Here is a 15429-nt window from a genome sequence, read left to right as displayed (position 1 = left end):
TCAGGTTTGTGCAAGGCACTTTATATAAACACCTTCGTCACCATTAAAAATATCCTGCAAAGTATAGTTTTCATACAAAGTGTAAAGAAACTGGCCGGGCGCGGTGGCTCAAGCCTGTAATCCCAGCACTTTGGGAGGCCGAGACGGGCGGATTATGAGGTCAGGAGATCGAGACCATCCTGGCTAACACGGTGAAACCCCGTCTCTACTAAAAAAATACAAAAAACTAGCCGGGCGAGGTGGCAGGCGCCTGTAGTCCCAGCTACTCGGGAGGCTGAGGCAGGAGAGTGGCGTAAACCCGGGAGACGGAGCTGGCAGTGAGCAGAGATCCGGCCACTGTACTCCAGCCTGGGCGACAGAGCGAGACTCCGTCTCAAAAAAAAAAAAAAAAAAAAAAAAAAAAAAAAAAAGAAAGAAACTGAGATTCAGGGAGGTTATCTTGCTCAAAGTAGCAACAGCTATTAAATAATACAGCATGGACTGGGTGTGGTGGCTCATGCCTGTAATCCCAGCACTTTGGGAGACTGAGGCAGGAGGATTGCTTGATCCCAGGAGTTCCAGACAAGCCTGGGCAACACAGCAAAAACCTGTCTCTATTAAAAAATAATAATAATACAATAAATAATAGAACATGAATTCAAGCCTGGATCAGCCAGATTTTTGTACCAGTGTTCCTTCCACCAAACTCTACTGACTCTTCATAAAAGATGTTCATTTTGATTAAATATCAAGCCAGCTTTGTTACATATTGCTAATGGTTGATTTAAAATTCCAGACTCAGTTTTGCCAGATATTCCATTGCTGTAGTCACACTCTTGAATCACACTTTTTCTTTCTTTAAAGGTAAATCATCGAACTAATAGGAACTTTCTGTTAAGTTGTCATTGTGAATAGACAGCACAAATCCTTGAGAAAACATGGTTTAAGTCTGAATTGTTCTTGTTATTTTGTTTTTGGGATGAGTTTTGCTCTTGTTGCGCAGGCTGGAGTGCAATGGTGCGATCTCGGCCCGGCGCAATCTCGGCCCACCGCAACCTCTGCCTCCCGAGTTCAGGTGATTCTCCTTTCTCAGCCTCCTGAGTAGCTGGGATTACAGGCATGCACCACCACACCTGGCTAGTTTTGTATTTTTTAGTAGAGACAGGGTTTCTCCATGTCGGTCAGGCTGGTCTTGAACTCCCGACTTCAGGTGATCCGCCTGTCTTGGCCTCCCAAATTGTTGGGATTACAGGCGTGAGCTTCCGTGCCCAGCCTTGAATTGTTCTTTAGTATGTGTTGGCATTAATAAACTTTGAAGTAGTAAGTACATTGAAGTTTTAGTGGTCCCAGTACAACTCTTGGGATCCTTTGTATGGGACCATTTCCTAGGTGGAAGTTCTTTGAAAGTAAATCCTTTAGTTATTTTAGTTTGATTCACAAGTATGAGCATATACTCTGTATTATACATGGTATCATACACCAGGGATACAATGACAAAAGAAGCAATCTCTATCCTGAGAAACCTTAATAGCCTGGAAGGGAGAGACAGACAGTTTTAAAAAATCATGGATCAGTTGATAAGTGCTCTGATAGGGGTAAAAGGTACACAAGATTGAACGGGCATCTATCTCAGACCTAGATCAGAAGGACTTAATGGAAGAAGTGATGTCTTGGATAGAATGAGGAGGACAAGTAAGAGTCAACTGACAGTGGCAGGCGCAAAGTTTGGAGAGTGTTCAAGGCTTAAATAATAATAATATGGATGAAGACTTCTTTTTTAAAAAACTGTTTTTTAAGATATAATTCATATATCGTAAAATTCACTTTTAAACATACATTCAGTGAAATTCAGTGTATTCACAGAGTTGTGTAACCATCACCATTTATAATTCCAGAACATTTTCATCACCTCAGAAACTCCCTATCCATTAGTAGTCACACGCCATTTCCTCCTCTCCCCAGCCTCTGGCAACACTAATATACTTTCTGTCTCTGTGAATGTGCCTATTCTGGATGTTTCATATTAATAGAGCCACATAATATGTGGTTGTTTGTGACTGGCTTCCTTCACTTAGCATAATGTTTTCAAGGTCCATTCATGTTGTAGCATGTATTGGTATGAAGGTATGTTTTGGAAAATAGAAATAGGCAAGATTGAGAATTGAGGGTTTGTGTTGATCAAGATGACTACTGCATAGAGTAAGAATTTGAGAATAGAGAATAAGATGTCATACTAGAGAAGTAAGCAGAAGCCAAATCAAACAGAGCAGAACACTGTCAGCTATGTTATGAAAGTATGGACTTTATCCTAGAGGCAATAGGATGACAATGAATGGTGTTAAGTATGGAAATGATACAATCAGATTTAGATTTTGTATTTGTGTGGAGAGTAGGCTAGATGGGTACAAAATGGGGCAGAGTAGGATTCTTGCAAAAATCGAGGCTACAGAAAGATGGAGGCGTTATGGGATATGGCAGTGGGAATGGAGAGAAGTGGATGGATTTGAAAGATTTAAGAGGTAAGATTGACAAGACTTGATGTTCAGTTGAACGTAGAGTTGGGAGAAGGAGAGGATAGTATCTAGAATATACTTAAATTTCTGAGTTCATGAGACAAGTGGATTATAATGTACATACTCATTAAGGAGCTGGCTGCTAGGTAAGTTCCTGGGGTGCCAATATATAAGTACTAAAATGGCACTGGAACATTAATGAGATGAAAAAAATGCATTTACTGGAACTCTTTACTTATTAGTAGTGTATGTGGGTTGGAGGAAAACTTGGATAAGCTACTGTAGTTGGAGTAAGACTCCTTTCTCACCTGGCTTTTTGCTTGAATAACATTAGTTGTTTCCTAAACTGTACTCTAAGAGACCCAAAGCTTGTTTTATTGAATGGCTACCATCAGTGGTTCTTCTTTTTTTTCCTGTCCCTATTAAGGTTTTTACCTTTTTCTTTAAAATGTTTATATGAAATTGGTTTGAAGACTATCAGATTACTAACCTGCTGTTCCATTTGAATTACACCAAAATGCCGTGGCTTAAGATAACAATTTAATTATCTCTCATGGTTCTGGGGATTGACTGCGCTTGGTTAGGCAGTTCTCTCTCTCTGTGTGTTTTTTTGAGACAGAGTCTCACTGTGTTGCTCAGGCTGGAGTGCAGTGGTGCGAGCTTGGCTCACTGCAACATCTACTTCCTGAGTTCAAGGGATTCTCATACCTCAGCCTACCCAGTAGCTGGGACTACAGGTGCCTGCCACCACACCTGGCTGAGTTTTGTATTTTTAGCAGATACGAGGTTTCACCATGTTGGCCAGGCTCTTCTCGAACTTCTGATCTCGGATGATCTGCCCACCTCAGCCTCCCAAAGTGCTGGGATTACAGATGTGAGCCATTGCACCTGGCCAGGTGGTTCTCTCTTACGGTTTTCATGCAGTTGTAGTCAGTGGCTGGGTTAGAGTCGTCTTGAGGCTTGCTCATTCACATGTGTAGAGATTCATGGGACAGATCACCAAAATGTGGGCTTTCCATGTGGTTTCTCTGGCATGGTTACTGGGTTCCAAGAGTGAGTGTCCCAAAAGGAGCAATCAGAAACTGTATTGCCTTTTATGACCTGGCCTTGGAAGTTACATAGTTTCCCTTTTGTTATACTCCATTAGGTGAGGTAGTCGTGAATGTCTGCCCAGGTTTAGAGGAAGGAGACGTAGATTTCACCACTCAGTTGAAATCTCCCATTCCACACTATCTTCTTAATGTGACTGTGATACCTGAGTCACAGGTGCTGTGTCACAACTACATTAAAAAATCATATGGGATGGGAGATATGGTAGCAGCCATTTAAAAAAAATACAATCTGCCATCCCTACCTGAGAACCCTGCTCAGACTAAGATTGGGAACCGAAAGAGAGAACTTGGAAGATTGAATGTGATTTTGTACCTGTTGAGTTTGAACACTGCGTCAGACTTTCTGGCAGAAATGTTAAGAAGTTTCTTTACTGAGCTGGGTGCAGTGGTGTGTACCTGCAGTCCTAGCTACTCCCAGCCTCAGGAGGCTGAGGCCAGAGGATCACTTGAGCCCAGGAGTTTGAATCTAGCCTTGTCAACACTACGAGACCCCATCTCTAAGAAATAAAATAAAATTTAAAAGTTTGATTACTGGTCAGATACTGAATTTGTCTGTAGAGAATAGTATTAATCACAGCCAAGACAGGAAACATCTTTAACTAAGAATATTTTCTAATATATCCTCCTTTTCTTTTCTTTTTAAAAATCTGTGGCCAGGATTTTGGAAATTTTCACCCTCACAAATCTTCTGTTATAAACATGTTCATATCAGAATGAATTTCTTGCATTTTATATTTTAAACATCATCTTTATACCTGTCACCTTTCCTTATAAGTTTATATAAAAAATAAAATCTTTGTTTCTTAATTTTAAATGATGGTTCTTTAACGTTCCTTCGTATTACAGTTAAAATTTTAGTCTTCTGTTATATATCCCAGGGAGATTCCTTATCTTTTCCATTCCCTTTGCTTTTCAGTTTTTATATTTCAAAGTAAAAAATTTATTTTTATTTATTTATTTTTTGAGACAAGGTCTGACTCTGTTGCCCAGGCTGGAGTACAGTGTCATGATCACAGCTCACTGCAGCTTCCACCTCCCAGGCTCAAACTGTCCTCCTGCCTCAGTCTCCCAAATAGCTGGGACTACAGGCATGCGCCACTATGCCTGGCTAATTTTTGTAATTTTAGTAGTGATGGGGCCTCGCCATGTTGGCCAGGATGGTTTTGAACTCTCCTAGCCTCAAGTGAGCCACCCACCTTGGCCTCCCAAAGTGCTGGGATTACAGGTGTGAGTCACTGCACCTGGCCAGATTTATGATTTATGATTTTCTTTTTAGAAAGCTATTTCAGTAAGATTATGAAGGATATATTTTATAGAGAAATGAAGGCAGTAACACTAGTTTGGTAACTATATGAACCACTCTAGGCTAGAACTGATGAGGGCCTAAGCTAAGGCAGTTGTAGAAATGGGATGAGGGTGATGAAATTAGGAACTTCTTTGGAATCCTTGCCATGGTAGTGTGTTTTATGCTATACTTAATAAATAATTAAATCATTCCACATATTTTGAATACTACTGTGTGAAAAGAATTGTGCTGGGGCCTTGGAATAAAAGGATTAATAAAAAGGGTTTCCTGTCTTGGATGGACGTATGGTTTAGTGTAGTCATTTTGTAAAGAGGGAATATGAAATATAAACATTATAGGAGCATGGAGAACTATGTGATTAATTATTGTAATTATTAATTTCACATTGGGAGGTGACATTTGAGTGGAATATTAGAGGAGTTCTGTGAAATTCTTTGTTTTCCTCTCGTGTATCTTGAACTGTATTTAAGACATTTGTACTGTTTTATGTTGTATACTTGTCCATCTATCCATTTACTAAACTTCTGTTACTTCCAAAAAATGATTCTATAATGTCAAAAGACAATGAAGAAGTCATTACTGTAAATTGCTCATTCTGGGTAAAAAGTACTGGAGTATTTGTCTCTTTACCTAAGAAGCATATTCTCCATGGGAGGTGATGGAATACTTCTTTTCACTACCTATTGCTTATGTTTCTCTCTGTGTCTCCCTTTCCCTTCATTTTTCTGAATTATTTCTTTATTTATTAGGGCATTAGCAACTGTAAGTCTACTTTTAAGAATGAATGCAATAATTTTATTTTATTATATGTCACTTCTCAAAGGTAAGAATGGAGACTTATAATTAAACAGGATGAGACCGGGCGTGGTGGCTCACATCTGAAATCCTAGCACTTTGGGAGGCTGTGGTGGGCAGATTGTCTGAGCTCAGGAGTTCGAGACCAGCCTGGGCAACTTGGTGAAACCCTGTCTCTACTAAAATACGAAAAAATTAGCCAGACGTGGTGGCATGCATCTGTAGTCCCAGCTACTCAGAAGGGTGAGGCAGGAGAATTGCTTGAACCCAGGAGACAGAGGTTGCAGTGAGCGGAGATTGTGCCACTGCATTTCAGCCTGGCGACAGAGCAAGACTCTGTCTCAAAAAAAAAAAAAGGATGGATTGACCCTTCCTCACACACACCATTTATTTTCTTTCTGTCTTGAAACCCTCATAAAATGGTAAGAAGTAAGAACAGAAGAGGAGATAACAGTGGATGAAAGATTTCAGTAAATGGAAAGAGTGAAGGTCTTCAAACTGAAGATGCAATAAGCTACTTGCCTGCAGAGGGAGATATGTTGAGAAGCCCCACAACACCTTAGAGAGATTTGTGATATAGAGACTCCAAGGATCTCTAAGGGCTTAGGTGAGGTGTGGTACTGAAAATAGATTGGCTGGAATATGATACAAGGAATGATTAGTTTTGCATATGTTCTGCTGAATCCTACCTATGTAGCCAAATAACTTTCCCCTTCATCCTGCAGGGGTCTAGAAGTTTATTTTCTGGAAGAATTGAATAGAGGATACTTTGAATTGAAGGATACCAAGCATATCAGGAGGGGATGAGGTGCAGGTTGAAAGTAGATTAAGGAAAATGTAATGTAAAGTTATAAATGTGGCCAGGCGCAGTGCCTCATGCCTGTAATCCCAGCACTTTGGGAGGCCAAGGCAGGCGAATCTTCTGAGATCAGGAGTTTGAGACCAGCCTGGGTAACACAGTGAAACCCCATCTCTACTAAAAGTACAAAAATTAGCTGGGCGTGGTGGCAAATGCCTGTAATCCCAGCTACTCAGGAGGCTGAGGCACAAGAACCTCTTAAACCTGGGAGGTAGAGGTTGCAGTGAGCCAAGATTGCACCACTGCACTCCAGCCTGGGCGACTGAGTGAGACTCCATCTCAAAAATAAATAAAATAAGATAAAATAAAATAAAATAGTTGAGACCAGCCACTAGTGGTCTTGTGTGATTTTCCTTAAATCTTGTGTGGTTTTCCTGAAATCTAGTAGATTTCAGCTACTTAGGGGAATGTATGTAGTAGGTGGATGGTTGGATTTAGCTACAGTGGAGGCTTTGCCAGCTGAGACTGGAATATAATTCCAGTAGAAAAACCTATAATATTATTTGTATTAGTCAGGGTTCTGCAAAGAAACAGAACCAACAGTATATAGAGGGCTGTGTGTGCGTATGTGTGTGTGTTTAAATTTATTATAAGGAATTGGCTCATGCATTTATGGAGGCTGAGAAGTTTCACAATCTGCTCTCTGCAAGCTGGAGACCTAGGAAAGCTGGTGGTGTCATTCTGAGACTAGAGGGCCAATAGTGTAAGTCCCATTCTGAGGGCAGAAGATTGATGTCCCAATTCAACCAATCAGAGAAAATTCCCTCTTCCTCAAGCCTTGTTTTATTCACGTCCTCAATGGATTGGATCATGTCTGGTCACATTGGGGAGGGCAATCTGTTTTATTCAGTACACTGATTCAAATGCTAATCTCATCCAGAAACACCCTCACAGACATACCCAGAAATAGTATTTAATTTGAGTACCCCATGTCTCAGGCAAGTTGATATATAAAATTATCTGTTGTATTATTGGACTTGCCTCACAATATTGAAAAACTGTATATATGATTTGACCTTGAATCTATAGAGTTAATTTTGTTTAAGAAAATCTTTAATTAGCTAGATATTAGAGGGGTGGTTACTTTACTTTCTTTCTCATTTTGACCTTGGTTTGTATTTTTATACTTTCATACTTCTGATATGACTTAGTCCTTTATTTAATAGATATAAATCTGTTTCTTAGTGTCAGTAGCTCTTCTCATTTAGAGTATATCATAGCGTGCATATTTTTCTAGTTCTCAAGACAGGGAAATCTTTTACCAGTGATTTTCATTCTTTATTCTTTATTGGGTCTTGGAAACTTGAATTTTAGGTCTTTTTCTTATTCTCTTATTTTTTATTAAGCACATCATTTTCACGTCTGATAATAGAATATTTGTAATGTCAGGAAATTTTTCTTGCTGCCTCAGTTTATCTTTAACACAGTTTATCTGTGTTCATTAAATTATCTCCAATATACTTACCTGTTCTGAAAATACTATGATTATGTGTTAGATATTTTATACTGATAATATAATATTCATAGTCTTAGTTTTATTCTGATTAGCTTCAACTACTAATCTTGTTCAAGGCTAAATTAGGCCCTTAAAGAATTTTACATTGTCTCTAAGCAGTTATAGTTGGGCTACCATAACTTAATGGATATTGTCATATTTTCACAAGAGGGTAGTAATATTTGAAGAGCCTTTGTCTTTTGCATACACCCCTGATAGGGAAGGTTAATATTGGGTTAATAGATCCATTGCTTCTAAGCAGTTGGAGGAGGACTGGAATGAAGAGACTCCATTTGGAGAAAAAAATAGTTTGGCAGTAAAAATCACAACAAGAAACTTGTGAAACTCAACTTAAGAATTCTGTATGTATTGAAAAAAAATCGCGCTAGAAGGACATTCTTGTGAAGCAGCAGTTTTCTTAGCTTTGGATTCTTGGAGGGCCCATTATAAGGCAAATTATATACTTATGAATTAACACAATTGAAGTCATTGGGTAGAAAGTGCCTGCTGTTGATGTTTCACTTTGTATTATCCATTGAAAATAAACGTGCAAAAACTCTTCTTTGTTGAAACATTTAACTTTTGGCCTTTTCAGACAATAAAATGTCTCTGTTGCTGCCTTGCATGCAAGCCAGGTCTTTGAATCCAAAGGTATAATTGTATTTACTGTTCAAGCCCCATTGCTTTTGTTTGTCTGGCTATGATAGATTTATATGAAGAAAATTAGGGTTTATTGTTTCATCAAGTGTAATGAGCAATGTGTTTTTCATTTAGGATCAAACAGAGCATACTGAATCAGCAGGACTGGCTGGTGGTGCAGCAAGCATGAGTAAGCACCGAGAAGTCTGTTCCTTATCACGTGTGTAAGGGGAAAAAGGTAAGAAAATGTTTTTATTTCTCTTAGAGATTGAACTTGAGAAACCAATGAGATCTATAGAAGATAATGCTGATGCATATATGTTATTTGCTTCATTTGTAACATTGTATCTTATTAAATCAGGAGTATGATTTTCTTCAAAAAGATTTGACTTAAATTCAGAGGAAAAGGGTATTTAAAAATCACTGTTATTTTATGTCACAGTGGTCACAATGCTAATTTCCCTACCAGTGCTGGCTCCTTCGTTTTAGAGTTAGTTGAGTATAGAAAGGTAATTTCAGAAAAAAATATGACTTTGAGCAATATTTTAGCTCATGCAAGAGCTAAACAAGTAAAGCTGATTTGGGGATGGGGAATCAGAAATGTAAAGTTAATTACATTATTTTATTTTGTATTTTTAGATAAGTTATTATGTAGAGCAATAATTTCCAGCAGAAAATTGGAAGTATTCTTGTAGAGCAGGAACCCTTGACTTTTTCCTAACTAGGAGTCATGTTGTTTTTTTTCAAGTCTTAAGATTATTTAAGGGTGTGAACCCCCAGTATCTGTGTTGGAAACAAGTGCTTGGTGTAGCCAAAAGAAACCTGCACTTAAGACAGAAATTTTCTCAGCAAGGCACTTTTACTTCTGCAGAAGGGTGCTGTTCACTCCTGTTACAAATGCAGGAGCACACTGAACAAAGGAAGGAAGGAAGGGGCTTTTAACCCTAACACAGTTCCTGTTTCTGTGTCTTTCCCCTATTGACTGGAGTTGGACTGCATAATCTAAGCTGATCCTCACTGGCTAAGGCTTAAACTTTTCCAAATAAGGTAAATGTGTGATTTGTGAAGGGGCAGGGTGGGTAAAGAAGAAATGGTTAGGCTTAACAGAAGAGGGGGTAGGATTGTTTACAACTTATGACCAGGAAGTTGAGTCTTTGAAGAGGAACTCAGTTGTACCAACAATCTCCCCTCTTCTGTCTTATAGTTCTTCATCTTCAAGTTTCTTTAACAGGATCTGGCTATGTTGTTCTTCTTGATTATCTAGGTGCAAGAGCTTATCTGAGTACAGAGGGGGAGAGGTTGGGGAGGTTTTTGTGAGAGCTGCTTCTGTGAGCCTTTGGGTTAACCCACAAATACAGGGTATGATACAGCAACCCACAAGGATGAGTACACCTCTAACAATTGCAAGGAAGGTAAAGATTGAGGTCATGAGTCCTTTCCATTTTCCAGACCACCTTTCCATTAGTCCTGTAAAGGGGTCGTCTATTCCAGAGTTTTCGGCTAGTTCATTTGCTAGGATGGTAAGGCCTTGTAAGGCTTTTATGATTGTCCCGTCGGGGGCTGTATTATTAGGAATAAAATAAAACACTGGACCCTGATCATGACATAGACTTCACCTTTTTTGGCCAACACCATGTCAAGGGTTATTCTATTTTCCCAGGCCATCTGGCTGGTGGGGTCTAATTTCAGCAATTCCTTTTATGGCATCTCTGGTATAATTGATGAATTGCTGCTGATTGTAGTATATGTAATGTATCCAGTCTACATTTTTGTTTATAGTGGACTACCAGAATAATATAGACTCGAACCTGGTGGGTATTTGGTTTTGAGCTTTGAATTCATTTGGTACCCTCTGCAGGACCCCGATGCTGTCTATGTAAACTTGGGGGTCAAAGGACCCATTTATTGGGGCTTCTTTTTTTCTTCTGGTTACCTGCTTCCTGATGAAATGCCAAGGTGAAAGGGATGGCCAATTGGATCAGAGCACAAGTGCCACTCCAGTTGCTTGGCAGTGTTCCAAATATTGGTCCCCCTCTATACCACTATACATCCACTTGGGGATGGACTGGGGCTGACTGATTGGTTAGCTCTTGAAAAGGTTTAGGTCCACTGCATCCCATCAGGTTTCCAAGGAATGTCAAATTTTCCCCTTGTTGTAAGAGACACAAGGTAAAATTGGCATTGAGAGCAGGAAGTCGAATGTCCCTTGGGGGCTGTCCCATAGGGCTCCTGACTTTTGGGAAAAGTAGTGAAAGAGTGGCACATGACTTGTTTCCCCAGGCTGTGAGGTGCTGGAAGAGAGCTACCATACAGTCTTTGCCTGATGGGTTGGCCCATCTGAGTGGGAGGGGAACAATTTGGGTTTCTGGCCTGCCTGTTGCACAAGCGTAACAATCGGTTTTATTTAGGGTGTGAATGGAATATTTAATCCATTCCAGCTAGGCATTTACATCTTGATAACCGGTTTCTATGGCTAGGGTTTGCTGTAAATCCTTTACTTCTACTATAGCTACTTTGGTTTTGTCATTAGACATGAAGCGAGAAATGGTTTGATTTTTGTGGTTTTGGGAAGTGAGTAATGGAGGGAGATGGAGGAGGAGGAGCAAACCTCATTTCAAAGATGCCTGTAGGGTCTTTTGCAGTGACATCCGCTCCTAGGCCATAAAGGCGCTCTAAAGTGGGGATACGGTCGGTGGAGGTGGGGATAGGAATAGAGAGAAGTACTGGGTTGCACTGGTGGTTTTGGCAATTTGAGGGGGTGGTTCCTTTGGTGAAGTGGAGGTAGGGTTTTAGGGTGGTGCAACCCTCTAAGGAGGTCCAGCCCTGATATTTGGTGGTCAAGATAACATCTCCTCAACTATAACATAACCCCTTAAAGGCTTGTGGTCGTCGATTGCAAGGGTCCGGGGTGATACTGGTTTTTCTGCGGGTGGAGGGGCAGAGGTACTTTTCTGAAGAAGCTAGCTGTCTTTGACTTTGGAGGTTTCCATAGGGTATGACAAGACAAGCATTGAATGTAATTGTTTGGGAGGAGGGTGATGGGGTTACACTGATGATAAGGTGTCCTTGGGTAGCTAAAGGAAGAATAAAAAGATAGATTAAACCTTTTTGAATGTAGTTTGGAGGGCATTGATCCTGGAATGATGGTCCATGACTTTGCAAGGTTTGGGGCCCTTTTTACCCGAGTGTGATGGGTCCACCCCTTTTCGGCCATTCGGATTGCTGTCTCAGTGATTAGGAGTATTAGATAAGGTCCTTCCCAGGTTGACTTAACCTTTCCTTCTTTCCAACATCTGATAAGGACATGATCTCTGGTCTGGTGTTGGTAAACTGGGAATTCGAGGGGTGGAGTTTGTGCTAGGAGGCCTTGAGTCCTGAGGGTGGAAAGGGTGGAAGACAGACCAAATATATATATTTTTAGAAACTGATCTTTTGTTTCAAATGTAGGAAGGTCAGTAGTGGAATTTAGATAAGGCAGCCCATAGAGTATTTCATAAGGGGACAGGCCAGGCCAAGATCTTTTTTTTTTTTTTTTTTTTGGAGACAGGAGTCTCGCTCTGTTGCCCTGGCTGGAGCGCAGCGATCTTGGCTCACTGCAACCTGCACCTCCCAGGTTCAAGCAATTCTTCTGCCTCAGCCTCCCGAGTAGCTGGGACTACAGACACCAGCCACCACGCCTGGCTAATTTTTGTATTTTTAGTAGAGACGGGGTTTCGCCATATTGGCCAGATTGGTCTTGAACTCCTGACCTTGTGATCCGCCCTCTTTGGCCTCCCAAAGTGCTGGGATTACAGATGTGAGCCACCACGCCCTGCCAGGCCAAGGTCTTTTTGAGGGGCAGTTTGGATTCTTACTGAGGCAATGGGAAGGCATTTTGTCCATGGTAACTGGATTTCCAAGATTAATTTGGTTAGGTGATTTTTTTAGAGTTTGATTAATTCTTTCTACCCTCCCTGATGAAGGCGGATGCCAGGGAGTATGATATTCCCATTTTATTCCTAGTGCTTGGGCTAGCCCCTTAATGATGTGTGCAGTGAAGTGGGTCCCATTGTCTGAATCAATGTTCTCTATTAGTCCAAACCTGGATATATGTTCCAACAGTGCTTTGACTACATTGCTGGCAGTTGTACTTGGGAAGGGGATGGTTTCTACCCAGTGGGTGAGATGGTCTGCTATGACTACTAAATACTTGAGGCGGCCTCTTAGGGGCATTTCAGTGTAATCAACTTGGACGCTTTGGAACGGCCTTAACCCTAGGTTTCTTCCCATGGGAGGTTGCTTCTTTAGGGTTTGCTTATTAATTTTTCTGCACATGATGCAACTATCCTCCACTTGCTTAGTGAGGGTATTTATCTCTACACACCCATAGACTGTGAGGGCTGCATCACACATAGCTTGAGGACCCCAGTGAGTTCCTGGATGAAGCTGTGACAATATTTCCCTCATGAGAGGCTTAGACAGCATTTCCCTTCCATCTGGTAATACCTACTTTCCCTCTGGGCTCTCCTGAGCTCCTATTTTCTTTAGAGAAAAGTCTGCGTGAGAGAAGATGGGGATCACAGCTGGAGGGGGAGACAAAGGGATAGATGGAAAATGGGTGCCTTTTGGGAAGAGGCAGCTTGCTTAGCCATTTGATCTGCGAGGTTATTTCACTGGCTTTCAAAGGATGGGTTCTTTTGGTGTCCTGGACAACTGCAATTTCTTCTGGCAGCTGAAGATTTTCTAATACTTGCAAAATTAATTCTTTGTGGACCAAATCTTGGCCCTTACTATTGATGAAGCCTCGTTCAGTCCAGATTTTTCCAAAGGTATGAACTGCTCTGAAGGCATACTTGGAGTCAGTGTAAATAGTTCCTTCTTGATTCTGCAGGGATTTTAAGGCTTGGTTTAATGCAAAGAGTTCACATGTTTGGGCAGACCAGTTATTTGGCAGTCTTCCTGACTCTACCTCTGTGAGGATTTCCCCATCAACTACGGAGTACCCGTTGTACCTTTTTCCTTCAGTGATCTGGGGGGAACCGTCTAAAGAGGTGATGCCCTGTTTGGAAAGGGGTTTTGCTTAGATCCAGTCTGACTCTAGTTTGATAACTGACTAGATCTAAGCATTTATGCTCAGATTCTTCCGGGTTTGGATTTCCTGTTAGGAAAGCAGCGGGGTTGATGAATTGTCAGTAGTTAGTGTTAGGTCATCTCTCTCTAATAAGATAGCTTCATATTTTAAAATTCTTGAGTCAGTGAGCCATCTCTCTGCCTTCTGATTAAGAATGGTTCTGACTTGATGAGGGGTACTTATGATGAGGTTTCCCCCAAAGGTTATTTTCCTGCTTTCTTCTGTTAGCAAGGCAGTTGCTGGTATGGATTGTATGCATTTGGGCCATCCATGGGTTACTGGGTCAAGGATTTTTGACGGGAAGGCTACAGGCTGTCGGTGGCCTCCGTGTTTGTGGGTGAGTACTCCTAAGGCCACTCCTTTGCTTATATTAACAAAAAGGTGGAATGGCTGTTCTAAGGAGGGCAAGACCAGAACAGGGGCTGTTACAAGTAGGTGTTTTAATTCTTCTACCTGTTGGATCTCTGATGGGGTCCAAAGGAGGATTTACAGGGTCTGGTCTTTTTTGAGTGAGTTTTTGCTATAGCAGCTTTGTTTTTAAGGCGTAAGAGTTAACCCACAGATGACAATAACCAACCAATCCTAAGAATTTCGTAAGCTCCTGCTTTGTTTCGGGTAAAGGCAAAGATACCATACCTTCAATTTGTTTGGGTGCTGTCTTTCATTTACCTTTACTGATGAGGTGTCCTAGGTATTTCACCTCAGGTTCTACGAATTGGAGTTTATTCTTTGAGCCCTGTAACCATTGTTCTCTTAGGAAATTTAGGAAGTTAACTGAAATTGCTGTTACTTGATCCTTGTCATCTCCTGAAATGAGCAGGTCATCCACATACTGGAGAAGGCGTATGGATGAAGGCAGGGAGAAGTTTTCTAGAACTTGTTCTAATATTTGACCAAATAGATTTGGGGACTCTGTAAACCCTTGGGGCAAGACTGTCCGTTGGTACTGCTCTTTTCTACTGGAGTCAGGGTCCTCCCACTCAAAGGCAAACATGTCCCGACTGTCCTCCGCTAAAGGGCAAGCCCAAAAGGCATCTTTTAAATCTATCACTGTGAACCACTGGTGGTTGTGTGGGATTCTACTGACAGTGGTGTAAGGATTGTGAACAACAGGGTGGGTGGTTTGAACTATTTGATTAGTAGCCTGGAGGTCTTGCACTAGCTGGTATGACCTGTCTGGCTTCCTTACAGGCAATATTGCAGTGTTATAAGGGGGCATACAGGGTTCAAGGAGCCCATCGTGGACAAGGCTTTCAGTTATAGGTTTTAAACCTATCCTGGCTTCCAAGGGAATAGGGTATTGTTTTCTTTTTACTACATCCCTGGAAGTTTTTAATTTGACATGAATTGGAGGAACCTGTAGCTTTTCTCGATTTCTTTCCTTCGACCATACATCATGATGGATTTGGCTTTCTTCCGAAGTGGTGAGCAGGTTTAAGGAAGTAAGGGGTTTTCCCTGATTAACATATAAGCCTGTGCCTAACCTTAACCTTAAGTCCCTTCCTAATAAATTAGTTCCTGCTTTGGGAATTAACAAGAACTTAGTGGCCGAGTTATTCTTATATTTGACTTCAGTTTCCTCTAGAATTTTTGCCCCAAATCCTTCCCCTGTAACCCCTGA

General features: G+C 41.0%; 1 protein-coding gene across 3 annotated transcripts in view; it reads left to right on the top strand.

Annotated features, from left to right (window-relative positions):
• Window positions 1-15429, top strand: part of ZFYVE9 (zinc finger FYVE-type containing 9) — a 203517-nt gene that overhangs the window by 59575 nt on the left and 128513 nt on the right. For all 3 annotated transcript variants that reach the window (XM_074006683.1, XM_045386337.3, XM_074006690.1), the window contains exon 2: window positions 8834-8936. The gene's annotated coding sequence lies outside the window, so the exon portion shown is untranslated. The remainder of the gene's footprint in view (window positions 1-8833; window positions 8937-15429) is intronic.

The sequence above is a fragment of the Macaca fascicularis genome, chromosome 1, assembly GCF_037993035.2.
Source record: "Macaca fascicularis isolate 582-1 chromosome 1, T2T-MFA8v1.1".
In the NCBI taxonomy this organism is placed as follows: Eukaryota; Metazoa; Chordata; class Mammalia; order Primates; family Cercopithecidae; genus Macaca; species Macaca fascicularis.
This window is presented reverse-complemented; position numbering and strand designations above follow the sequence as displayed.